This window comes from Dendrobates tinctorius, unplaced genomic scaffold (genome assembly GCF_039654945.1).
Source record: "Dendrobates tinctorius isolate UK_male_01 unplaced genomic scaffold, ASM3965494v1 ptg000103l, whole genome shotgun sequence".
Taxonomy (NCBI): Eukaryota; Metazoa; Chordata; class Amphibia; order Anura; family Dendrobatidae; genus Dendrobates; species Dendrobates tinctorius.
Window position 1 is genome coordinate 47,453,889 of NW_027361771.1, and position 27,936 is coordinate 47,481,824.

A 27,936-nucleotide genomic window follows, 5' to 3' on the forward strand; every position below is an offset into this window, starting at 1 on the left:
GATCTTCAGGTTTCCAGCTCTTATTTTTCAGAGGTATTTTTAAAAATGTAAAGAAATCTGGCTGTTATATGTAACTTTTTTTTTTTCTTTCATCTTTTGGGCATTGTGACAAGGTCACTGGTAGTGTATGTGAGGGGAGATTGCTTTCTTCTGTGATCTAGAAACCCATAAGGTTCCGTTCAGCATGCTATATGCTGAAGTAGTTAATCAACCATGTTAAGGGACAGGTTTATAGGTAATTATGTTTGAGATGGGCGGGACGCCTACTCACCATTTCTCTTTGGCTGGGATGTTAAAATGTACAGTCACCGTTTAATTTCCCCCTGTGTTGTAGTTTGGAGAGGAGAGACTCCAGATGTGGCTTCAGGTGGAGCTGAAGACACATGCTGGGGTGAGAGAGCAAACCCCTCAGATATATGGACCTTGCTATATGTTATCTTTTATTTTGTCTTTATGCCAGAAAGGTCATGTTTACTTTGCTGAACCTTACTATGGTTTATGCTGTTCCATAATAAACCAGCAGGTGAGTTAGCACAAGAAGCATTACTCTGTTTACCTCTGCAAGCAACTGAGTGAGTTACCCCCTCACACGTGGTGTTTTGAATGCGGGCAGCATTCTAAGAACACTCAGCGGCTGTGGACAACTGCTTGTCCTGGGTAAAATCCAGCATGAGACACCCAGCAGCATGGAGACGCTTGTGAAGCATCTGGTCCAGGTTCAACAGCAGCAACAGCTGGCCAGTCATCAGCAGCAAATGGCCCAACAGGAGTCCAATAAACTATTGGCACAACAGCTCTAGCAGCAGCGAAAGCAACAGTAGGTGCTAACGCGGCATATGGAACTCCTCGCAGAGGCGGTCGGTTCGTGGGAGGCCGGCTGTCTCCTCCCCTACTCCAGGTGATGACTCGTATGTCTGGAAAGCGGTAAGGCCTGTTTCACACTTCCGTTTTTGTGTCCGCCAAACGGATCCGTTTCCGTTTTTTTGACGGAAACTGATGCAAACGGATCCGTTTTTTTGACGGATCCGCGGTAACCGTAATGGAAGTCTATGGGACAAAAAAAACGGATCCTGCAAAAAATGGCGGATCCGTTTTTTTACGGAAAACAACGGATTTTGACGGATTTGAAAAAACGGAAGTGTGAAACAGGCTTAAGACGAGCCATGCAAAAAATGATCCGGGGTGATGATATGGAATCTTTTCTGACTTTGAGAGGGTGGCTGAACAGGAGAAACTTCCACCAGAGCAGTGGGGGGAGGTGCTGGCCCCATATTTGTCGGGAGAACCTCATAAGGCGTATTATGATTTGGCTCTCCAGGATGCCAAAGAATACGTCAAATTAAAGACTGAAATCTTGGCATGCCTGGGAGTAACTATGTCTGCTAGAGCTCAGCGAATTCACTACTGGGCATATGCTAGTGACAAACCCCCTTGCTGGCAGATGTTTAATTTGTTGCACCTGGTCCAAAAGCGGTTGCAGCCAGAAACTTCCACTCCAGCCCAGATGGCTGAGCGTGTGGTGATGGACAGGATTGTCCACTCCCTTCCCAGGTCAATACCGACCTGGGTTGCCTCGGGCTGCCCTCGGAATGCGGACGATCTGGTTAGCCTGGTGGAGAGATACCAGAATGTTGAGAAATCCCTCCGGAAACCAGACTGCCACATCCCCAAGCGGGAATATATTCAAAGGGGGAACTCTCACCACGGAGGGTGACTAGACCCACAAACGGGAGCGTACCAATCCCGCTGAGGGGTCCCCTAAGGCTGTTATTAAGGACATGGTCTGTTGGCGATGTCACAATCCTGGACACTAGACTTCCAAAGTCCAAGAACCATTACCCCATTGTCGGACACGATACACACCTGCGTCCCCTCGTCGGGTTGACAGTCCACATTGCAGGCCAGATAGGCATAATAGGAAGAACGCCTGCCTAGGCTTCAGTCCATTGGTTTGGGGACATATGATGCCGGTGTCATATGGTTCTTGAGGCAATGGACTGCAGCCTAGGCAGGTGTTGCTCCTGCTATGCCTATCCAGCCTGCAGTGTGGACTGTCAACCTGTTTGTTTGTGGGCGTCCGCTGCATACACGAAGACGCCAAGGACTACCCTGTAGCCAGAGTGACCATGGAAACAGACTATGGTACTAAGTCCGATGAGGTTGGTGTAGTAAAGGACTTAATACATCCTGTCATACTAGGGCAGGATTTTTCATTATTTTGGAGCTAGTGGCAAAAGGGGGCTGAACAGAGTGTCCCAGACAAAAGCCAGGTACTTCTGGAAGAGACTCCATCAAAATCAAAGATGGAGGAGTTTTCCCTATGTGTCCTCGCTGGAGAGGAGGATTAGACGATAACAAGGGTAGCCCATTTTCCATGAATTAGAAGTGCCAAAAGAGAAATTTGACACTACTCAACTTAGAGATCCTACCTTAGAGGGGGCATTTGATATTACTGTATGTAATTGGGTTGCTCAAGAGCCAGGGGCTGACACCAGGTTCCCACACTTTGCAGTCAACGGCGATTTATTGTATTGGGTGACCAAACTAAGGGAAGGTGAAGTAGTGGAGCAGCTATTGGTTCCAAGACCCTACCGGCGGAGGGTTTTAGACATGGCCCGTTCACGTTTTGGGGGGACATCTGGGAGTAGAGAAAACTCAGGAGAGAGTAGTTTGGCCAGGATGTTACCTGGAGATCCTAAGTTATTGTAGGTCCTGCCCCACCCGCCAGATAACAGCTTCTACTTCTCACTTCCGAAGTCCCTTAGTCCCATTGCCTGTCATAGTGGCCACCTTTGGGAGGATTGCCATGGACCTAATAGGTCCCCTAGTAAAATCTGCACAGGGCCATCACTACATCCTAGTGGTTATGGCTTATGTGACCCGGTAGGCTAAAGTGGTGCCTCTAAGGAACTCTTCGGCTAAGATTATAGCCCAGGAGCTTGTCCATATCTTTGTTAGGACGGGCCTGCCAAAGGAGATTTTGACAGACCAGGGAACCCCCTTGATGTGCAAAGTGATGAGGGAGCTGTGTAGAGGCCTCCAGATTGCCCAGCTGCGAATCTTGGTTTACCAGCTCCAGACCGATGGCCTAGAGCGCTTCAATAAGACCTTGAAGACCATGCTTAAGAAGGCCATTGAGAAAGGCCGTCAAGACTGGGAATATCTGCTTCCATTTCCCCTCTTTTCCATCATCAAAGTCCCCTCAAGCCTACACTGGCTTTTCGCCGTTCGAGCTCCTATACGGTCGACATCCGCAAGGGCTCCTGGACACTGCCAAGGAAACCTGGGAAGTCAAGGTCACGCCACACTAAAGCGTCATTAAGCATGTCGCCTAGTTGCAGGAGCGGATGGCGCATGTGATGCTTATGAATGAACATCTTCAGGCACAGGCAAGGGTATATAACCGAATAGCAAGGCTGAGGCAGTTCCGACCCGGAGACCGCATGCTAGGGCTTATCCCCACAGTGGAGAGCAAGTTCCTAGCCAAGTGGCAAGGCCCATACGAAGTGGTGGAAAAACTGGGTGAGGTGAATTACAAGATACACCAGCCTGGTCGAAGAAAGCCGCACCACGTGAACTTGATCAAACCATAGCGAGATCGGGAAACGATCCTGCTAAGCAGGTTCCATAGCAGTTCAGCAGCACTCACAGAGAATAAACAAAGTAAAGAAGCCAAAGCCTTTCACCCCTCTAAAAATCATTTTGTTTTATCACCAAAGAATGGAAAAAGTGGTTGGAAGAGAGTAATGAAAGAATGGGATGTAGCTAGATGCCAGAGAGAGCAGAAAAACAAAGTGCAGTATAGGGTCAATAACTAGAAGAAGCCACACTTGGGCACTCAGGTTGAGAACTAGAAAGCATCTTTTTGTTAATCACCAGTCCTTGCTCCAGTATTATTGTATGTGCCTTCCTTTCCCAGCAGTTAGCTCTCCTTTCTAGTGTGCATGATGTAACTGTCCTAAGTCTTTTAAGACTGGCTAAAGTGCCTGTACACTGTGTATTCAAGAACTAAACGCACATTGCTATTATTGCCTGTAGCAGTGCTTGGCTATGCTATGCCAAGATGACTGCCTACCAACTCAACTCTGCTGTTCCATGGTACTGTCTGCACACTACCCTCTAAAATGTCAAGTTGCCTGACTGCCCACTCAGTTCTGCTATACTAAGATGCTTGTCTACCAACTTGGTTTTGCTGTTCCAAGGTCCCTCACTACTTGCAAGGCCCTGCTACTCCAAAGTGCTGTCCATACATTTAGTTGTGCTACACCAAGTTGCTTGTCAACCACCTTTTGTCTCCACTGTTCCATGGTGCTGACCACATAATCAGCTCTGTGGCATCAAGATACCTGTCTGTTCACATGTCTTTGCTGTTCCGCAAATGCTGCTGTACCAAGGTGCCTGACTACATACACAGCCCTACAGTATTAAGGTGCTGTCTGTATGCCTGTCGCTGATTTCTTTCCTCTTATCGAAATCCTGTGTTTCACGTGCTGTCCAACATATTCATCTGTAATGATTCTCACTGCTGATTTTTCCAGACTGGTTATGCAATTTACTGTAAGTCAATGAAAGGTCGCAGAGGCTGTGCATGACCTCGGCTCATACAAACCGCACTGATTAAAACACCATTTATTATGCCTATGATGACAGAATCTGGCTCAATCTTCATTCAACCATGAAATTCCACCTTTTTTTTTCTACACGGGACGGCCGGTGGTTGGAGAGGCACACTAATCCGCATTTTAGCACGTGCATTTTAGTGCAGTGAGATTCCCACACTAAGGTATGTTGATCGTGCATATGCCAATTCATGCATGTAGTTGTTAAATTTATTGTAATTTTTTGTGTCTACGGAGTTTGTTTTTTGCAAATTTGACAGATCACATGTGTTGGTTCATCCTTTGTGGTCTCAAAAACCATCCAGACTAGGCATCCCTTTGCGAACTGCACACTCGTGACCGACGCAGACCATAGCCAGAGTTGGGGCTGAGGATGCAATGATTGCGTCACTTTGTGTCTGTAATGTAGCTTCCTCATCTTCCTACTCCGCCTCCTCTGCTGAGCTACTCAGCTGCGTACTTCTGGTTTCATACAAAGTGGGATCTACAACCTCCTCTTCATCCTCTCTGTTCTCACACTCTTCACCCTGAGAGACACCCTCCTCCTATTCATGCCCTGATGGAACAGTACAATCCTTGTACACCTCTAGTATCAGTGTCTCATCAGGATCACCTCCACCCTTGGTGGTTAACTTCTGGTGATGATGGTCTGGATTTTGCTAAGACTACTTCGTCCAGTCCCGAATCCAACATGAAAAAAATTTGGGTATCAGTGCAGATGCTTTCCTCCTCTTGATTCTGTGATTTTTAAGAGTAGACCTCTGATGCCCATGGAATACAATGTGTGAACAGTAGAGATGAGCAAATATTTCAATGTTCGTTTCAGATTATGATACCCGAATTTGCAATATTCGCTTATTTATTCTTCGAATATTCACCAAACATAACAAAAAGCAATTCAAGTCAATGGGAGGCAAAACAAATGTATGCACAACAACTTCAAATGGCCCCAAAAGCTGCCAAAACAGCAAATTAGGGTCAGACACTAGAAAAGTGGCTTCAATTCACACAGCACAAATTGTAGCATGGCACAGCAGCAATCAGCCATACACAAGGTATAGGGGTCTGGGCTAGCATTAACAGCTTTTAATAGAACTACCTACTCAAAATAAGTGAATAAACCAAAAAGTCCAAAAAATACTAAGACTTAAAAAAAATAATTTTATTAATGAAAAAATTTCAAACAAAGGAAGAACCAGCAAAGCTAGACATAATAAACTACCATAGTGTAAGGAGAACATGATAACATAACACATAGGGGCCATGATTAAATAAAATAAGCATACATAATCCTGGAATAATCTATATAAAGCACAATGATAAACAGACAAAAGTCTGAAATAAAGTGCATAGAGAGTAAAACAAGGATCATAAATACCAGTAATCAGTGGCTCCCTAAATCTCCAGCCCCAACGCATGTTTCGCCTATTGTGGCTTTCTCAAGGATGACTCCCTCCTCCTAGGATGACCACCTGAGCTGTGTGCCTCTGTGTTCACGCCAACTGGGATCTACCATCTCATCATCCTCTGTGTTATCACAATCCTCGCCCTTTATATTATAATATATAATAAAAATTTTCAGCAGATGAGCTGTATATTATATTTTGCAGCAGATGAGCTGTATGTTATAATATTCTGTAGTAGATAAGCTGTATATTATATTATGCAGCGGATGCACTGTATATTATAATAATCTACAGCGGATAAGCTGTATATTATAATATTCTGCAGTAGATGAGGTGTATATTATAATATTTTGCAACAGATGAGCTGTATATTATTATAATCTGCAGCCAATGAGCAGTATAATATTCTGCAGTAGATGAGCTGCATATTGCAATATTTTGCAGCAGATGAGCAGTATACAGGGTTGGACTGGCCCACCGGAGAATCGGAGGATTCTCCGGTGGGCCCAGGTACAGACACCTGATGGCATACTGGCCAGCAGCTGCCTAGGGCCCCTACTGCACCAGGGTCCCCCAGCAAGTGGTGTGTCGCTAATAGCGGCATACCCAGCAGCTATGGGGCCCCTGAGTCAGAGGGCCCACCCGGTGCCAGCGGAGCAGCAGCTAGAGACAGGAGCCTGTCCCTGCTGCTAAAGAGAAATGAATATTCATGCTTTCCCATGCCCCATGGGCTTGGAGAGGAGTGAGTATTCATTTCACTTTAATAGTAGGCAGTGTTAGCCGCAGGATGAGGCTAACAGTGCCCGCATGTAAAGCTGGTGCGGCTGCATTGGGGCCTCTGAGCTGGGCCCCTGCAGGGTGGCTAACCCTGAGGGCAATCGGTGGGCAGGGAGCGATCCCTGCAGTTTGTCAGCAGAGCTTCAGGGATTCGATGCCGTCGTGCTTCCTGCCTGACGCTTCCTGTCTGACACACCACGGCCGGATGACGTCATCATTCAGCACGGCTGTTTCAGAGAGAAAGCTGCTGGCGACAAAGATGCTGCCAGGATGTGCTGCGGGAAACGTGTGGTGAGGAGAGTGGTGCTGTGTGTGTCTGTCTGTGTGCATGTATGTGGTGCGGTGTGTGTATTGGAGACTGGCAATGATGTGGGTGATGGAGATAGCAGTGGTGGGGGAGAAGGCAATGATGGAGGTGGTGGAATGGGCAATAATGGGGTGAGGGAGAAGGCAATGATGATTGTGGTGGAAAGGACAATGATGGGGGGAGGCAATGATGGAGGTGTTGAATGGGCAATGATGTGGGTGGTGGTGGGGACAATGATGATAGTGGTGGAAAGGACAATGGTGGTTGTGGGGGAGGAGGCAATGATGGAGGTGGTGGAATGGGCAATGATGGGGTGGTAGGGTAGAAAGCAGTGATGGAGGTAGTGTAAAGGAAAATGATGGTGGAATGGGCAATGATGGGGTGGTGGGGGAGAAAGCAATGATGGAGGTGGTGGAAAGAGCAATGATGGAGGTGGTGATGAGAACAATGATGGAAGTGGAGGGGGGCTGAGTTATACTTTGAGGGGTCTACATTACATTCTGTGGGGGGGCTGCATTATACTCTTAGGGGGCTGCATTATACTCTTAGGGGGCTGCATTATATTATATGAGGGGGGGCTGCATTATACCTTATGAGGGTGATACATTATATTCTATGGGGGGATGCATCCTATTTTGTGGGGTGCTGCATTATACCCTATGAGGGGGGCTGCACTATACTGTATTCTATGAGGGAGGCTAGGTTACATTATATTCTATGAGGGGGCTACCCCAACCCGTTACATAATTAAGATTTGTGCTACCTTATATTATACCCGGATATTAGCGCATTTTACTGCACAATTGGTGGCCTTGTATTTATTTCTATGTAGCTACATAGTGGGCCCCAAGAATGATTTTCTCTGGTGGGCCCAAGGTGCTCCAGTCCGACGCTGTTAGTGTGTGCTGTGTAGTGCGGCAGCGTGGGCGCCCCTTCTGCGGATTGCCTGCTGGGAAGGGAATGTAACGGACGCTGCTTATTTCAGGGTGGTGTTCAGGCGTTGTGGCTCTTCAAATCTATAGAGATCACAGAGGTAATGGGGCACAAGGCTCTATCACGTCGGTCACCTATCAGTAGGGATAAGCTTCTAGAGGAAGCCACAGAACAAGGAGGCTTTACACCACACAAGGACATTAGTTTTCCCAAACTCCCTGAGAATATTTTGGGCACCTCATGGGGATCTACTGTTCATTATATATTGTACTTGAGTACTATTTAGCCAAATAAAGGCGTAGGGGTCCTGATGCTCATTCCTGCTCCGTCTTTAAGAAAAAGACCCCCGACGCCTCCAAAATGGCCGCCGCACATACTATAGGACTACAAAACAATGGCGGCGATCACCTTAGCAGTGCAGTGGTCATGGCAACAACTTTAGTGCTTTTTGGGACTCTCGGTGCTCGCCAGAGGAAGCTATTAAGCAAATAGTAAGTTACGTGGGTTGTAGAGCGGCGCACTGCGATTCGGGGGAAGCACAGAAAAGACGGACGGTTTACTTCCGGCGGCGGCTCAGTGAGTGCTCAGTGTGTATTGTGACTTGTGTGCTTCTGCTGGGAGAGAGACGTCCGCCATGACATCCCGTCTCCTCCCGCCTTGTGCAGTGTCCGGGAGTCGCCATGGATGTCCGACACCTCCTTCTGCTCATAGCTTCTGCTTTATGGTAGATGGCATCTGTCACATAGAGAGACTCCAGTGTACAGTATACCTCTGCTGTCATCGGCCATGATACCCCGGAGAGCAGGACCCCACTATCACCATTCATATATGACACCTCCTCTGTACTATATAAAGAGCTAACACTCTATACAAGATGCCTCCTCTGTCTGCCCCCACTAATGTACACAGGGGGGCTCCACTGCCCCCACTATACTAGATACCACTGCTGTCATCAGCCATAATACCCCTGAGAGCAGGACCCCACTATCACCACTCATATATGACACCTCTGTACTATATAAAGAGCTATCACTCTATACAAGATGCCTCCTCTGTCTGCCCCCACTAATGTACACAGGGGGGCTCCACTGCCCCCACTATACTAGATACCACTGCTGTCATCAGCCATAATACCCCTGAGAGCAGGACCCCACTATCACCACTCATATATGACACCTCTGTACTATATAAAGAGCTAACACTCTATACAAGATGCCTCCTCTGTCTGCCCCCGCTAATGTACACAGGGGGGCTCAACTGCCCCCACTATACTAGATACCACTGCTGTCATCAGCCATGATACCCCTGAGAGCAGGACCCCACTATCACCACTCATATATGACACCTCCTCTGTACTATGTAAAGAGCTATCACTCTATACAAGATGCCTCCTCTGTCTGCCCCCACTAATGTACACAGGGGGGCTCCACCGGCTCCACTATACTAGATACCACTGCTGTCATCAGCCATGATACCCCTGAGAGCAGGACCCCACTATCATCACCCATATATAACACCTCTGCCCTATATAAAGAGCTAACACTCTATACAAGATGCCTCCTCTGTCTGCCCCCACTAATGTACACAGGGGGGCTCCACTGCCCCCACTATACTAGATACCACTGCTGTCATCAGCCATAATACCCCTGAGAGCAGGACCCCACTATCATCACCCATATATAACACCTCTGCCCTATATAAAGAGCTAACACTCTATACAAGATGCCTCCTCTGTCTGCCCCCACTAATGTACACAGGGGGGGCTCCACTGCCCCCACTATACTAGATACCACTGCTGTCATCAGCCATGATACCCCTGAGAGCAGGACCCCACTATCATCACCCATATATAACACCTCTGTCCTATATAAAGAGCTAACACTCTATACAAGATGCCTCCTCTGTCTGCCCCCACTAATGTACACAGGGGGGCTCCACTGCCCCCACTATACTAGATACCACTGCTGTCATCAGCCATAATACCCCTGAGAGCAGGACCCCACTATCATCACCCATATATAACACCTCTGCCCTATATAAAGAGCTAACACTCTATACAAGATGCCTCCTCTGTCTGCCCCCGCTAATGTACACAGGGGGGCTCAACTGCCCCCACTATACTAGATACCACTGCTGTCATCAGCCATGATACCCCTGAGAGCAGGACCCCACTATCACCACTTATATATGACACCTCCTCTGTACTATATAAAGAGCTATCACTCTATACAAGATGCCTCCTCTGTCTGGCCCCACTAATGTACACAGGGGGGCTCCACTGCCCCCACTATACTAGATACCTCTGCTGTCATCAGCCATGATACCCCTGAAAGCAGGACCCCACTATCATCACCCATATATAACACCTCTGCCCTATATAAAGAGCTAACACTCTATACAAGATGCCTCCTCTGTCTGCCCCCACTAATGAACACAGGGGGGCTCCATTGCCCCCACTATACTAGATACCTCTGCTGTCATCAGCCATGATACCCCTGAGAGCAGGACCCCACTATCATCACCCATATATAACACCTCTGCCCTATATAAAGAGCTAACACTCTATACAAGATGCCTCCTCTGTCTGCCCCCGCTAATGTACACAGGGGGGCTCAACTGCCCCCACTATACTAGATACCTCTGCTGTCATCAGCCATGATACCCCTGAGAGCAGGACCCCACTATCATCACTCATATATAACACCTCTGCCCTATATAAAGAGCTAACACTCTATACAAGATGCCTCCTCTGTCTGCCCCCACTAATGTACACAGGGGGGCTCCACTACCCCCACTATACTAGATACCACTGCTGTCATCGGCCATGATACCTCTGAGAGCAGGACTCCACTATCATCACCCATGTATAACACCTCTGCCCTATATAAAGAGCTAACACTCTATACAAGATGCCTCCTCTGTCTGCCCCCACTAATGTACACAGGGGGGCTCCACCGCCCCCACTATACTAGATACCTCTGCTGTCATCAGCCATGATACCCCTGAGAGCAGGACCCCACTATCACCACTCATATATGACACCTCCTCTGTACTATATAAAGAGCTAACACTCTATACAAGATGCCTCCTCTGTCTGCCCCCACTAATGTACACAGGGGGGCTCCACTACCCCCACTATACTAGATACCACTGCTGTCATCGGCCATGATACCTCTGAGAGCAGGACCCCACTATCATCACCCATGTATAACACCTCTGCCCTATATAAAGAGCTAACACTCTATACAAGATGCCTCCTCTGTCTGCCCCCACTAATGTACACAGGGGGGCTCCACCGCCCCCACTATACTAGATACCTCTGCTGTCATCGGCCATGATACCCCCTGAGAGCAGGACCCCACTATCACCACTCATATGTAAAACCTCCTCTGCCCTATATAAAGAGCTAACACTCTATACAAGATGCCTCCTCTGTCTGCCCCCACTAATGTACACAGGGGGGCTCCACTGCCCCCACTATACTAGATACCTCTGCTGTCATCAGCCATGATACCCCTGAGAGCAGGACCCCACTATCACCACTCATATATGACACCTCCTCTGTACTATATAAAGAGCTAACACTCTATACAAGATGCCTCCTCTGTCTGCCCCCACTAATGTACACAGGGGGGCTCCACTACCCCCACTATACTAGATACCACTGCTGTCATCGGCCATGATACCTCTGAGAGCAGGACCCCACTATCATCACCCATGTATAACACCTCTGCCCTATATAAAGAGCTAACACTCTATACAAGATGCCTCCTCTGTCTGCCCCCACTAATGTACACAGGGGGGCTCCACCGCCCCCACTATACTAGATACCTCTGCTGTCATCGGCCATGATACCCCCTGAGAGCAGGACCCCACTATCACCACTCATATGTAAAACCTCCTCTGCCCTATATAAAGAGCTAACACTCTATACAAGATGCCTCCTCTGTCTGCCCCCACTAATGTACACAGGGGGGCTCCACTGCCCCCACTATACTAGATACCTCTGCTGTCATCAGCCATGATACCCCTGAGAGCAGGACCCCACTATCATCACCCATATATAACACCTCTGCCCTATATAAAGAGCTAACACTATACAAGATGCCTCATCTGTCTGCCCCCACTATACTGGATACCTCTGCTGTCATCAGCCATGATACCCCACTAATGTACACAGGGGGGCTCCACTGCCGTCATCACTAATCATACTTCTAGAAGCAGGACCCCACTATCATCAATGAGTTTCCTCTAGGAAATGATCGCTATACTTTACAGAACAAGTCAATAGGAAGGCTAAGGAGACCCCTGGAAGACGCCCCGGCATCTACATCCCCTTTTTTTAGCGTTTCTGCCACAATAACATAGTAACATAGTTTTGAAGGCTGAAGGAAGACCTTATGTCCATCTAGTTCAGCCTATTTTTAGTGCAGCTGTTCTGCATTGTTGATCTTGGGGAAGGCAAAAAACCCACAGAGTAGAAGTCAATTTTCTCCATAGGGAAAAAACTTCCTTCCCCTAAGCTGCGTCAACCATCTACCTATAATATTCTGTTATTCCTAACCGTCTATACTGTTACTCACAAGAAAAGCATCCATTCCTTTCTTAAATTCATTCAGTGAGTTGGCCATCACCACTTCCTCAGGAAGAGAATTCCAGAGCCTCACTGCTCTTACCGTGAAGAACCCTCTTCTATGCTGGTGCAGAAATTGTCTTTCCTCCAAACGAAGAGAATGCCCCTTTGTTCTTGTCACAGTCCTTGGTACAAACAGTTCATTGGAGAGATCTCTGTATTGCCCTCTGATATACTTGTACATATATATTAAGTCTCCCCTAAGTCTTCTCTTTTCTAGAGTAAATAGACCTAATTTTGATAACCTTTCTGGGTATTGTAGTGAACCAACTCCATTTATCATTTTAGTAGCCCGCCTTTGAACCCTTTCAAGTTCAGTAATGTCTTTCTTGAGCACCGGCATCCAAAATTGCACACAATACTCCAAGTGTGGTCTGTCGAGTGATTTGTACAGAGGGAGAATTATGTTTTCATCTTGTGTCCCCAGACCTCTTCTAATGCATCCCATGACCCTATTTGCTTTGGTGGCAGCTGCCTGACACTGGGCACTCGAATTTAGCTTCTTATTGACTAAGATGCCTAAGTCTTTTTCCATGTCTGATTTCCCCAGCAGTTTCCCATTTAGTAAGTAATTGTAGCATCTGTTTCTCCTTCCCATGTGCATAACCTTACACTTATCTGTGTTAAACCTCATTTGCCATTTTTCAGCCCAATTCTCCAATTTACTCAAATCTGTCTGTAGTTGCAAACTGTCCTCCTTTGTGTTAACTACCTTACATAGTTTTGTATCATCTGCAAATACTGATATTTTACTGTGTAAGCCATCCACTAGATCATTAATAAATATATTAAATAGTAGGGGGCCCAATACAGAACCCTGTGGTACCCCACTAGTAACCCTGGCCCAATCTGAGTATGCACCATTAATAACCACTCTTTGTTTTCTATCACTAAGCCAGCTACGTATCCATCTACACACATTTTCCCCTAGCCCAAGCTTTCTCATCTTACTTACCAATCTTTTATGTGGGACAGTGTCAAATGCTTTAGAGAAGGCGAGATAAATGACATCCAATGATTCTCCTTGGTCCATTTGAGAGCTTACATCCTCATAGAAGCTGATCAGGTTAGTTTGACAGGAGCGATCCTTCATAAATCCATGTTGATATGGAGTTAAACATTTATTAACATTGAGATATTCCATAATGGTATCCCTTAGAAACCCTTCAAAAATTTTACCCACAACAGATGTTAAGCTTACCGGCCTATAGGTTCCAGGTTCCCTTTTACACCCCTTTTTGAATATTGGTACCACATTTGCTTGCCGCCAATCAAAAGGAACAGACCCTGTTTCTATAGAGTCTTTAAATATAAGGAATAGAGGCCTGTCTATCACATTACTTAACTCCCTTAATACCCGAGGGTGAATGCCATCAGGGCTTGGTGATTTGTCAATTTTAATCTTACTAAGGCGGTTCTGCACTTCTTCCTGGGTTAGGCGGGTAATACTTAATGGGGAGTTTACATTATCACTCTGCATTTCCCCTGGCAAATCCTTTTCCTGTGTGAACACTGTTGAGAAAAAAGTATTTAAAACATTTGCTTTTCCCACATCGCTCTCTATGATTTCACCCTCATTGTTCTTTAAAGGGCCAACACCATCAATTTTATTCTTTCTACTGTTTATATAATTAAAGAATAGTTTGAGGTTTGTTTTACTTTCCTTAGCAATGAGTCTCTCAGTTTCCACTTTTGCTAAATGTATTTGTTTTTTACACATTTTATTTTTTTCTCTATAACTTTTTAAATGCCTTCTTTTTTCAGCTTTTTTATTTGTATTAAAAATTTGTAAAAACAAAAGCTCAAAAAGTCCCCCCCCCCTTCCCGAAAAAAAGAAAAGGAAAGGACGCTACAGGCTTACAACATTTGTGAGAAAATTAGTCTCCAAACTCGTCTTCTTGCCTGAAAGTGGATGTTTGACTGCAGGAAAAAGACAGTGTGTACATACCCTTAGACAGTGTTCCCACAATGAGCATTTGATGCGTTTTTCATTCTGCGTAATTTTTGTTGCATCAAATACGCAGCATTTTACAGTTCCAGCAAAGTGGATGGGATTTTTGTAGACGTCTCATAGCCTCTATTCTTCGAAGTTGGGCATAATAGTACACCGATGTCGGACTTCTACCCTTTGAAGTGGACTCCGGCGGTGAGCCCACATCTTTCCCGGGACATGTCAGCTGTTTTGTTTTCCAAATGTATTATTTGAGTTTCAATAAATGGGGAGGATGGGGGAAGAAAGATGGGGGGGGGGAAAAGCAGGGGGAGGGAAAAATGTAAAGGGAAAGAAGGAAAAAGGAAGGACAATAACGTCCAAATATAACGAAGACATAAAATGAAACAAGTTAATGCAGAAGCATATTATGCAGTGAATTATTACAAAGGTAGGTATTTAAGCATATAATATATTAATATATATGTTCCAAAGACCCAAACACAAGGGGCCTTAGGCAGGTGCACTCTGGGTGAAGACTTAAGAGAACAACTCCAGCCATCTAGACCATTTCCTAGAATATTTAGCAAATTGATCATGCACATTCGCAAATTTCAATTCAAAAGAATGATGAAGGCTAAGTTTGTCTATAATTTCATTAATTTGTGGGGGTTTGGGGTTTTTCCAAAGAAAGGCAATACTATGTTTGGAGACTAATAAAATGTACATAATCAATAGCCTGTTAGAAGTATCAATTTTGTCTGCGTCCAGAGAAAGAAGGGCCAGACGAGGAGACAAAATAAGTCGAACAAAAAGGGAACAATTTTGGGACATTGCCAAAATATATGCAAGATATTTCCTGGCCTGCCACAACCCCTCCAACAGAGCGGAGAATTGTCAGGGTTGATTCTATGAAATCTAAGGGGGGTATAATACCATCTTGTTAAAAGCTTGAAGTGGGTCTCTTGTAGTGATAAGGAAATGGAAGAGGCATACGAGAGGGTACATGCCTGTTCAAGGTCAGAAGGGTCAATTGTCGTGTGCAATTCGGTTTGCCATTTGTCAATATTTTGAGTCTTTACCGCTTCAAAGCTATTGTTACACCATTTGTACGTGTATTCAAAACTCCAAAAAATATTATAATCTATATTACAAATAAGGTTAACTGCTGGTTCAGAGATTCTCGGGTAGATAGTAAGGAACTCATGGATTATGTCTTTGCGGATAACATATTGTAAGAAAGCAGGGGTAGTAGATTGAAATCTTTCCTTGAGTTTATTGTAAGGTGTACAAGTAACGCCATTGTATAAATCTTTAATTTTTTTAAGTCCAAGTTCAGACCAAATGGGGTCAATGGTCTGATTAGACGCTTGAAAGATAACTGATAGAGCCAGATTTTTTATTGTGACTTCTTTGTTAGAGCCTCTTTTTGGAGCAGAAAATTTTTTCCAAGCTTCAGAAATAGCTTGAAAAATTAAATGAGAATTTGTAATTAATTTTTTATGAAGGAGTTGGTTCAGAATTAGTAGGTGAAGAGGTTCATAATTATTAAAGAACAGTTCTAGTTCATGCCAAGCTGGTGTCGTATCATGAGGCCACCAGTATGAGTTTTGTTTGACTAAATTTGCAATGCAATAGGCCGTAGTATTTGGGGAACCAGCTCCACCATAAGATTTATTGTTGTATAGAATATTTTTTGCTATTCTGGGTCTTTTGTTATTGGATAAAGGAGTTTAATGAGGCTTGAAGGTTTGTGAGAGAGGAAGTGGGTATTTTTAAAGGCAGTGAACGAAGTAGGTATAGGATTTTTGGGAAAATATATACGACTTGACCATCATGATTCTTCCCCACCAAGAAAGCCCATCATCTCTAGATGTACGGAATTCATTAAAAAGCTTTTTAGTAAGCAGCTCTAAGTTTATTTTTATTAGAGTTTATGTTTTTGACGAATTTTAGGCCTAGATATGTCAGCCCATCAGTGGCCCACCCCCAAGGTGAGAGGCCCTCAATTTCCTCTTGGTCTGATCCTAGGTTAAAGCCAAGTATTTTGGATTTTGAGTTGTTTATTTTAAAATAAGAGATTTTAGCAAAAGTCTGGATTAATGTTTGTAAGGCAGAGATAGAGTTGCTTGGATCTGTGAGGGTAAGAATAATATCGTCTGCATACAACGCTATTTTAAAATCTCTGTGCAAAGTTATGATTCCCGAGATCTTTGTGCTGTTCCTGATTAGTTAGGCCAGAGGTTCAATAGCTAATACAAAAAGCAATGGTGACAATGGGCAACCCTGTCTGGTCCCATTAGCTATAATAAACGTAGAGGAAAGATGATTGTTGGAATAAACCCTCGCACCAGGGCCGGAGTACAAAGCCATAATACCTCTCGTGATCTGAGAAGCCATTCCAAAATTTTTTGAGAGTTGCTTCGAGATAAGACCAATTAAGGCGGTGGAACGCTTTCTCAGCATCAAGAGAGATAACAATGGCCCTGAGTTTGTTCAAGGAAATCTTAATTATGTTAATGAGTCTTCTCGCACCATCTATGGATTGTCTTCCTTTGATGAAGCCTATCTGATCATTGGAAATTAAACTCGGGAGGAATTGATTTAGTCTATTGGCCAGGATCTTTGCATAAATTTTTACGTCTGTATTGAGGGGATATAGGTCTATAATTAAAAATTTGGCTAGTGTCAGAATTTGGTTTTGGGATTGCGATAATTGTCGCTTCCAGCATCTCTTTAGGAAATTGACCTGTTTGGAAAGCTGAGTTAAATACTTTGACAAGGTGGGGGGTTAATATATTACTAAAAGACTTGAAATAATCATTACTAAACCCGTCTGGGCTGGGTGATTTGAATGTTTTAAGTTTGTTTATGGTATCTAGGACTTCTTGTTCATTGAAGGGAGAAGACAAAAATGATAAGTCTTCAGGGTTAAGCTTTGGAAGGTTCATGCTGGAAAGAAATGATCCAATCTCTGAGGTAGATGGCTGCATATTGTGGTTGTCTTGGTTGATATTGTACAGATTTTTGTAATAATCGGCAAAAGCTCCTACAGTATCTTTAGGGTGGACCAGGGATGTACCATTAGAGGAAGTTATACTGTCAATTCTATTCCGTTTCCGTATATTCTTAATTCTGTTTGACATGTATTTTGAAGGGCGATTTATAGATAAGTAATGTTTGCATTTTGCTGATCTAATAGCTGAGTCGTAAAAATGTAATATGATTTTTCTTAACTGCAACCTGAGATCAGTAAGTTCTGATAATACAGCTTGTTTGTTAGATGAAACAGAGGATCGATATAGTTCCTCTTCTTTATATTTAATAGACTGTTGTAGGGTAAGGATTTTATCCCTATTAATTTTTTTTTTTGTCTGGAGGAAATTTGAATCAAGACTCCCCTCAACACCGCCTTGTGAGCATTCCAATAGGTAAACGGATTGAGGAGGTTTGATTCGTTTTCACTAAAATAATTTTGTAAGGCTGAGCTGATTTCAGATTTGATGGTGGGGTTATGAAGCAGAGAGGAGTTGAATTTCCACATGAATTGGGGATGAATTGGGGACCCTATTATCAGTTCTGCAGTTACCGGGGAATGATCTGAAATAGATTTATTAATTATGGAGCTGGAGGAGAACCTTGGCAAGGAGAAGACATCTGTGAGTATCAGATCTATTCTAGATGCCGACTGATGGCCATCAGAAAAATGAGTAAATTCTCTAGATGTGGTGTTCAAACAGCGGAATGAGTCGAATAGCTCGTGATTATAAATCCAGCTGTTCAAGGATTGCTTTTTTTGTCTGCTGGGAGAGGTGGAGTCTAGTACACCATCTGGCACCATATTAAAGTCCCCTAGCAAAAGTAGGGTTCCTGATCGTAAGGTGTCTAATTTTTTCATTAGCTTATTCAGGAAGCTAATTTGTCTGATGGTGGGAACATAATTATTAACTATTGTGAAGGTTTGGCCGTTCAATTTGCACAGGAGAATATGATAATGTCCTTTTTCGTCTTTTACTTCAGAAAGCAATTCAAAGGAAATTGAGTTACTAATCAGGGTTAAAACCCCAGCTTTCTTTCGTGGGCCGCAAGATTCAAATACAAATGGGAAATTTTTGAGATTTATAGAAGGGTGGTTGTCTTTTTTGAACTTGGTTTCTTGAAGGCATACAACCTCAGGATGCATCCCGTTAATCTCCCTACCAATGGAAAATCTCTTCCAAGGGCTATTTAGCCCCCTGACATTGTATGATGCGAATTTTATTTTCATGTTACAAGAATGGCTGGGTTCGTATGAAGTGGGGTAGAGGAAATGCAAAAACCAGAATTCACCTACCTTTGTAAACTTAGTTGTCCAAAAACCTCAAACTATATACCTATTTGAAACCAAAAACAAAAGAGACACAAAAACAATAAGAACAAAATTGTCCTTCAGGAAGAGCCGATCTCTAATTCCTTAGTGGGGAAAGTTTGTGTATGGATCCCATTGGAGGCATCCCTTGCATAACAACACTATTCCCAGAAGGAAAATAATCTCATGTGATATATGAATCCATAAAGTAGTAGAGAAGTGAGAAAACCTCTCAGTAACGAGAAAACAATCCTTCCGTGGGTTATCGAAGAGAGCGATTTTCTTTTGCTTTATTTGTCGCTTTAGGAGATCCTGAGCCGTGCGTGTTACACCATCGCCAGCTCAGGCCACGCCCCATGTCAGCTGTTTTGAACAGCTGACATGTGGCCGCAATAGCCGCGGGTGGAATCGTGATCCTCCTGCGGCTATTAACCCGTTAAATGACGCTGTCAAACTCTGACAGCGGCATTTAACAGGCGCTTCCGGCAATCGCACACCGGTGACCTCCATCACGTGATCGTGGGTCATCAATGTGTTTGCATGACAACTGAAGGTCTCCTGGAGACCTCTATGGTTGTCAGTGCCAGCTTGCTGTGAGCGCCACCCATTGGTCGGCACTCTGCAAGTGAGTAAATCTGCTACATAGGTCTCTATGATCATCGCCTGTATGTAGCAGAGCCGATCGGGCTATTACAGCTTCTAGTCTCCCATGGAGACTATTGAAGCATGCCAAATGTGGAAAAAAAAAAGTTTTTAAAAATAAAAAAAAAATAAAAGTTCAAATCACCCCCCTTTCACCTCATTCAATATAAAACAATAAAAATAAAATCAAACATACACATATTTAGTATCGCCACATTCAGAATTGTCCGATCTTTCAATTAAAAAAAGGATTGACCTGAAAAAAGTAAAAATGCCAGAATTAAATTTTTTTGGTCGCCATTAAAATGCAATAACGGGTGATCAAAAGATCGTATCTGCACAAAAATGGTATCAATAAAAACGTCAGCTCAGCTCGCAAAGAATAAGCCCTCACCCAACCGGAGATCACAAAAAATGGAGACGCTACGGGTCTCGGAAAATGGTGCAATTTTTTTTTTTTTAAACAAAGTTTGGGGGCTTTTTTCACCACTTAGATAAAAGAGAACCTAGACATGTTTGGTGTCCATGAACTCGTAATGACCTGGAGAATCATAATGGCAGGTCAGTTTTAGCATTTAGTGAACATAGTAAAATTTAAGCCAAACAAGTGTGGGATTGCACTTTTTTTGTAATTTCACCACACTTGGAATTTTTTTCCCATTTTCTAGTACACGACATGGTGAAACCAATGGTGTCTTTCAAAAGTACAGCTCGTCTCGCAAAAAAACAAGCCCTCACATGGCCATATTGACGGAAAAATGAAAGCGTTATGGCTCTGGGAAGGAGGGGAACGAAAACGCAAAACCGAAAAAAGCTCCAGGGGTTAAAGCCTTTATTAAAAGCATGACACCCCAACAAGAGCCAAATACTGCAGCATCAAAAAATGTGATAAAAACGCAAGATAAGCCCGCAAGTAACTAATTTAAATAATAGGTGCAGAAACTCTGCTCCTATATGCCCTTATACTTCTAAAATATCAAACAGATGTTCCTCACTCTCCGAGGGTTCAGCCTTTGCTTCAGTCTCTTACCGGCTGCAGCGGTAACTTCCCTACTATATTGCACATTGCCTCTGCAGCCAATCTCTGAGCCGTCAGTATTAGCAGAGCCGCTGAGCTTGGTGTTTGGCTGCAGCGGTGATGTGCACTGTAGTCTTGATGTCACCAAAGACTGAAGCAGCAACACAGGCATAACTGGACCCCTGTACACCACTTCTTACTAGTTTTTGCAGTATGGTGGCGCATTATCCTGCTGAATGTGGCCATTACCATGAAGGGGTGGACACTGCTAAAAGAAATTTACACCGTCTAATATGAAGGTGAAGTGCTTCTAATCAGCACAGCAGTAGCAGAAATCAGATGCTGCAGTCTTCTGGCCCCTCTCTGTCGCGGTAAACCTGTCGTGCACAACTAATATAACAAGTGTTTTTTACAAATTCAGTAGTGAAAGTTACATTTTGTCCTGCAAAAAAACCTGCCCACAAATTTACAGCTCTTAGAATAGGACAATGCAAAAATATTTTTTTTCATGAAATATTTTCTTTTAACATGCAAGAGTAGTGACACATAAAAACTAATATAAATTTATTATGACTGTGATCATGCAGAACCAAAGAACAAAGCTGTGATCACTTTTACCGCACAGCAAAGTGTAAAAAAAAAAAGGAAAAACAATTCCTGAATTTTCTGTTTTTTGTTCTATGTCCAGAAAAGCTGGACATATTACAAGACTCGTTAAAGTGTTGATTGTGACTTGTAGGATCTCTACTACCAACAGGTGGCGCTATAGAGTTCAAGTCCTCTTCCTCTCTGAAGAGGCAATTTGCATAAAATCAGTAAAAGATTGTTATGTTCTCCAAAAATGGTATCTATATAAACTTCAACTCCTTCTTAAAAACAAAAACAAGCTCTCATATAGCTGTTTGCCCCCCAAAAATAAAAGTTATAGCTGTAAGAATATGGAGACAAAAACTTTTTGTTTCCAGAAATAAAATGTTTTTAGTGAGTAAAAGTAGTAATACCCTTTAAAAGATGTAAATCTGGCATCACTGTTATTGTACTGACCAAAAGAATACAGCTGACTTATCATACCGCCCAGATAGCGACCAAAAAATTAAAACAATTCTTGCTGTGCTGTTTGTTTGTTCATTCTGCCTCCCAAAGATCAGTCTAAGGCTCGGTCCCCATTTATCCTGCTGCCTACACTGAGGACTTATATGGGGGTTTCTGTCTAGATCCTCAAAAATGTGATTCAGACAATCTCCCTGAATGAACCATGTACTATAAGGCCTGTTTCATACATCAGTTTTTTTCCTCAGTTAAAATCCGCTAAAATGGCGGACAACAGATCCGTTCCTTTACTGACCACAACGTTTGGCACCGGACCGTTGTTTTAACGGATCTGTCGAAGGAAGAATTTTAAAGGAACCGCTGCCTGGGGAGGAGAGAGAAAGAGAGAGAGAGAATTTTTTTCAGCCGCCAGAACAGGGTTTAGGGTTAAATTTGCGGCTGAGGCAAATCCTCTGGGCTGCGCAATGTAAAATGTGGATCCAGACGGCCGAAAAAACGTTTCATTGTCCGTCCAGGCATGTTGGCAGACGCCAAAATTTTGGCGGATCCGCAAAAAAACGGATCCAACGGATGGCCATCAAGATCCGCCGGTAATGCAACTCAATGGGGAAAAAAACGGATCCGCCAACCAAAATGGCGGATCCGTTTTTTTGGCAAAACGGCGGATTTTGACTGATGGTGAAAAACTGATGTGTGAAACAGGCCTAATAGTGCAGATGTAGACTCTGTCCTCTATTTCGACGTTGTCCATCTTTTTTAGCACACAAAGATGTGGTCACAAAAAAATGTGCATGTAAACAAAAGATGGAACACCATTGAAATAGAGTACAGATGGCGTCCATCCATATCATTATAGTTAGTGGTTTTGTCAGAATCTCAGGAGGAATTAGATGGAAACCCTGACGTGCTTCTGTATAGAGCAAAAGATAAATGTTTCAAGACTTAAAATCAATCAAATATGTTTATGTCCCTCGAAATGTCATCAATTAAAGCTTCAACTTGTCCTGTAATGAACAAGTCTCCACTCAGAACCATCATCTGTTAAAAAATAGGGGGGTTCCACATTACTGGGGAAAGCACTATTACCCCCCACCCCACCAATGAAATCTTTGCTCCCAAATTCAATTGCTCCCCTCCCTGCTGAGCCGCAAAGTGTTTAGCCGTTCGCACCCACAAGTGTGTCAGTGTAGTAGAAAAGACTAATTTAAAGTACCACTCTGGCATTTTTTTTTAAAAATTTTAGCACTTGAATGCTACTACTGATCTACGTTCCCTGACTCTAGTCTTATACTCACCAGCCGCTGTCTTCAGCTGCTCCCGATGTTGCTCAGGTTCCACGCCGCCATTTTGACTGACCGGAAGTCAAAGGTAATGATGAGAAGCTGGCAATGTAAGTCTATGAGGACCTAGTTCTAGGCATCGTTTTGGCTCTCATAGACTTACACGGAGTTGTGATCTCCCCCTCGACCAGCAAACACTGGAGCAATCTGGTAGGTCACAATCGGCAAAAGACCAACCAGACCAGCATCAATGAAAGATGAAGACGGCAGCTGGTAAGTATATTACTAGGGCCTGGGAACTTAAATTAGTGGCATCAATCCACTGTTGCAATGAAAAAATAAAGGCGCAGTGGTGTTTTAATTTACAGAGCACATGTCTACAGTAGTAAAGCTGGGCACAATGTATTGGCATATTTGCCATTTTCACTCTGCAGCATCCAAAGTTTTTTTTTTTTTTTCCTTAGATCTAAAGGGTAACGGTTCTCTTTTTGGAGAGTGACATGCTAATTTAAGGAGAATTATAAGCCATGCAGTGCTCCTCTGGAAAATGAAATATGCATATTGCCTCTCCAGAGAAGAAGAGGACTACAACTCTAATGCCACCAATTTCAAGTAACAATCCTAAAAGTCCATATCGACCCTTTAACGAGCCTTGCCATTCTTGTTTGGTTTTTATCCTAAGCCAAATGTCAAGGGTCAATATTAACTTTTAGGATTGCTACTTCCAGTTGGTGGCACTAAAGTTCATCTCTCCGAAGAGGCAATTTGCATACTTTTTTTTTTTTTTAAAAAACACCTGTGGGAAATAAGTCACCTGACCCATAAGCAGGAATTTACCATGGGTTGTAACTTTTGAGAATGAGGAGCAGAACTGCGCTGGATGCAGAAGAGAGCAGCCATAAGTGACTATATTAATACACTCAAACATCATACACATATACACAGATTTTGGGTATAAGAAAAAAGTTCATGGAGGGCTTTTTTAAGGTCCAAGTTAGTTCTATCACTATTGCGTTAAAACAGCATGAGACTAGTGACTGCTATACGACAACATAGCTCCCAACCATCTCGGATTCAGCTGGATTATCCCAAATTGAGGGCTCAGGCCTGTCCCAGCACATCAGGGCTTTTCTCCCAATTTCCTTTCCCTCTCTTCAATGGCCTCATACGCATCTCTGCTCACATATACATAAATTAAAAAGACAACTCTCTTCTTTCTGAGAAGCAAACTCGCAACCTCCGTGTGTGTAGGCAGCAGCCCTGGCTATGAGCCACAGCCCAAAATGATAAACCTAGGATAATTTGGTAATCTTGAGATGTGTTTAAATCAGATTATACAGGTGCATAGAGATACATCTGTATATAGAGGTGTATTTCTATATCCCTGTATTTTAGAGGTGAAGAAAAAGTCAGATTTTTTTTTTTCTCTTTTTTTTTTGTGAGTCTCCATTGGGCTTGAACCCACAACCTTTATAATTGCAGACAACAATTTGAGCCAAATGTGCCAGTGATGTCAGTGGGAGAATTTTGTACACTTGTACATAGAGATACAGCTGTACACAGCAGTGTATTGCTATGTCCCTGTATTCTAGAGGGAGAATAAAGGAGAGGGTTTTTTCTTCTTATAAAATTACTAAAAAACAATTACAATAATGTATTTTAGTGCATTTAAAAAAATAAATGTCAGAAATAACAAACATATTTGGTATCCCTGTAATCATAACAACCCACACAACACAGCAATCAAATTATTTACCATGATCGATAAATGGTGTAAAAAAAAAATGGTGCAATTAGTTTTTTAGTCTATTAAACCCATAAAAAATGTCATAGAAATCTAGGCCGTGTTCTCACGTAGTGTAAATGCTGCATTTTCTTTACTGCTTTTTTTGTGCAGGTATCCTCACCACACTACACAATAGCAATCTTCTTTGATTATTGCGTTTGCTGCTTTTCTTTTATGCTTTTTTCTTCTTATTTGACGCTTTTTAGTGCAGATTTGAATCTCCTTTTTAATGCTGTTTTAATACTACAGAAAAGCTTTAATTCTCCTCTTAAAAAAGCACCAGAGTTTTTTTTTTTTTTTTTACATCCGTTTTTTTTCAGGCTCCACATAGAAGCTTATAGAGAAAAAAAGAACCAAAACCATGGAGTACAACGGGATCTTTACAGGCACCAAGGGCGGAGTTTTCATGAAATCACATTCACGTTATTTGAATATTTATGCCGTGTTCACATGTAACAGAAATGCTGCATATTTTCAGCTGTTTTTTTTTTTTTGCACAGAAATTCTGCTTCATTGAACTGTCCAAGCAAAGTGGATGTGATTTCATGAGAACGGCGCTCGCTGTGCATCTATTGACACTGCTGAATGTTGTGATTTTGGTGCTTTTTTTCTCTATAGGCTTCTCTGTGGAGCCTAAAAAGATGCATGTAAAAACTGCAGTTTTTAAGTGCAGAATCAAAGCTTCTTTGTAGTATAATAAACACTTAAAAACGCGGCTTCACATATGCACCAGGAACGTATCAAATAAGTGGAAAGGCATGAAAAATGCAATAACCAGAGAAGATTGTTATTGTGTAGTTTGGTGCAGACATCTGCAGAAAACAAAAACCACAGTATTTACACTGTGTGAACACGGCCTTACAGACACCAGAAGGCCATATCTATGTATATAATAGTCTTATGGTGTCTGTCTGTCTGTAACCGAAATCCCGCTGCGCAGTGAGGCGCAGCGCTCAGTCGGGCGCAGCGCATCTGTAAAAAATAGAATTAAAGTAAAAAAAGGTTATAGTCACCTTCCGACGTCCCGCGATCTTCTTTCCACGCGCTCAGCCTCGCGGTCCCAGTAATGCCTTGCGCCTTAGACCGGAGATGACGTCACTCTCGCGAGAGCGCGACGTCATCAGCGGTGTTTCGGGCAAAGCATTAGGCTATGTGCACACGCTGCGGATTCACACGTGGATTTGTATCTGCGGATCCGCAGGTAAAACCGCAGCTAAAATGACCTGCGGATTGGCCAGCGGTTTTCCCCTGCAGTTTGACACCTGGACAATGGAGTAGGTGGCAAACCGCTGCGGAATCCGCAGAAAGAATTGACATGTCAATTCTTCGGATTCAAAACTGCAGCTTTTCCGCAGTTGAAAAACCGCAGCATGTGCACAGCAGATTGTAAATCACATAGACTTACATTGTACTGTTCACTGTCTACAGAACTGGTGCGGATCCGCAGAGGACAAATCTGAAGCGGATCCGCAGCGTGTGCACATACCCTTACTGGGACCGTGAGGCCGGGCGCGTGGAGTGGAGATCGCGGGCCATCGGAAGGTGAGTATATAACTATTTTTTATTTTAACAGAGACCATGCATACCAGGAAAGGGGGGTGAGGGTGACCATGCATACCAGGAAAGGGGGGTGAGGGGGACCATGCATACCAGGAAAGGGGGGGGTGACGGGACCATGCATACCAGGATACGGGGGTGAGTGGGACCATGCATACCAGGAAAGGGGGGTGAGGGGGGACCATGCATACCAAGAAAGGGGGGTGAGGGGGACCATGCATACCAGGAAAGGGGGGTGACGGGACCATGCATACCAGGAAAGGGGGGTGAGGGGGACCATGCATACCAGGAAAGGGTGGTGAGGGGGACCATGCATACCAGGAAAGGGGGGTGAGGGGGGACCATGCATACCAGGAAAGGGGGGTGAGGGGGATCATGCATACCAGGAAAGGGGGGTGACGGGACCATGCATACCAGGAAAGGGGGGTGAGGGGGACCATGCATGCCAGGAAAGGGTGGTGAGGGGGACCATGCATACCAGGAAAGGGGGGGTGACAGGACCATTCTCCCAGTTTTTTTTTTTTTTTCAGTAAATAATTTTATTAAGTTTAAGGCAAAGTGAACAAAGTATCGCTCATATCACATATAAAATGTAAATGTACATCGGTTAAAGTTAATTCAAACATGTGGATCAGGCAAATAGCACTGTATTGTGAATACTTTTACCAAGATAGGAATGGTAAAATAAGAAAAGAAAACAGAAAAAACAGAGAAAGCAAATCAATTCAGATTATACCGTGTCATGGTAAGACTTCTCAAAATAGTATTATGGAAACTATTTTAACTATAAAGACTGAGTGAAGATCAGAAAGAGAGAAGAGGGAAGAAAGAGATATGTATAGGAAAGAGAAGAGGGTATGGGGGGGAATAGATAGATAGATAGGAGTAAGTCGGGCGTCCAGAGAGCTCATACGCACAAATATCCGAATCTTCATAAAGATTACAAATATCAGTTAAAGGCACCTGGGGGATAAACGACCACAGTATAGCCCCTTATCTGTGCCAAGACGAATATTCCGGAGTCTCTCGGAAAATGAGCCAGGAAGTCCACGTGCTAGCATGTGCATCCCATTTGTCACTGTCATCTGCCATCAGGGATTCCATACGCTCCAATCTATTTATCTCCTCCAAAAATTCCCTCATAGAGGGGGTGGTAGTTGTCTTCCAATGTCTTGGAATAATCATACGAGCAGCGATGAGAAAAAAACGCAAGATACCTCTTTTGGTCACAGAGAGAGATCCAGGTATTAGGGACAGTAAGGCTATTTGAGGAGTGGGGATTACTCGAATACCTGACAGTTGAAAGTACACTTCAAAAATTGAATCCCAGAATGACCTTATCAAGGAGCAATCCCACCATATATGTTTCATAGTACCAATTTCGACTCCGCATCTCCAGCAGGTATCTGGTACTGTGGGGAAGATCTTATGCAGTACGTCAGGGCATCTGTACCAGCGTGTAAGAATTTTAAAATTTTTCTCCTGTGCACTACAAGAAATGGACATTTTATGAGAGAGTGTAAAGATTTTGAGATGATCTTGTTCCTACAACGTAATCTGGAGCTCTCTTTGCCAGGCCTCCAAATACGTTGGGGCACCTTTATACTGGGCTGTACACAAGAGGTTGTAGATCAATGCGATGGCATGCTG

General features: G+C 43.6%; 1 protein-coding gene across 5 annotated transcripts in view; it reads left to right on the top strand.

Moving 5' to 3' along the window:
• The first annotated feature begins 8,403 nt into the window (after positions 1 to 8,403).
• Positions 8,404 to 27,936, top strand: part of LOC141100145 (uncharacterized) — an 82,406-nt gene continuing 62,873 nt past the window's right edge. Inside the window, exon 1 of one of the 5 annotated variants that reach the window (XM_073588409.1) lies at positions 8,404 to 8,533. The gene's annotated coding sequence lies outside the window, so the exon portion shown is untranslated. Of the gene's footprint in view, positions 8,619 to 27,936 lie in introns of all 5 variants that reach the window. The other 4 variants (XM_073588410.1, XM_073588407.1, XM_073588408.1 and 1 more) reach the window with 4 other exon arrangements.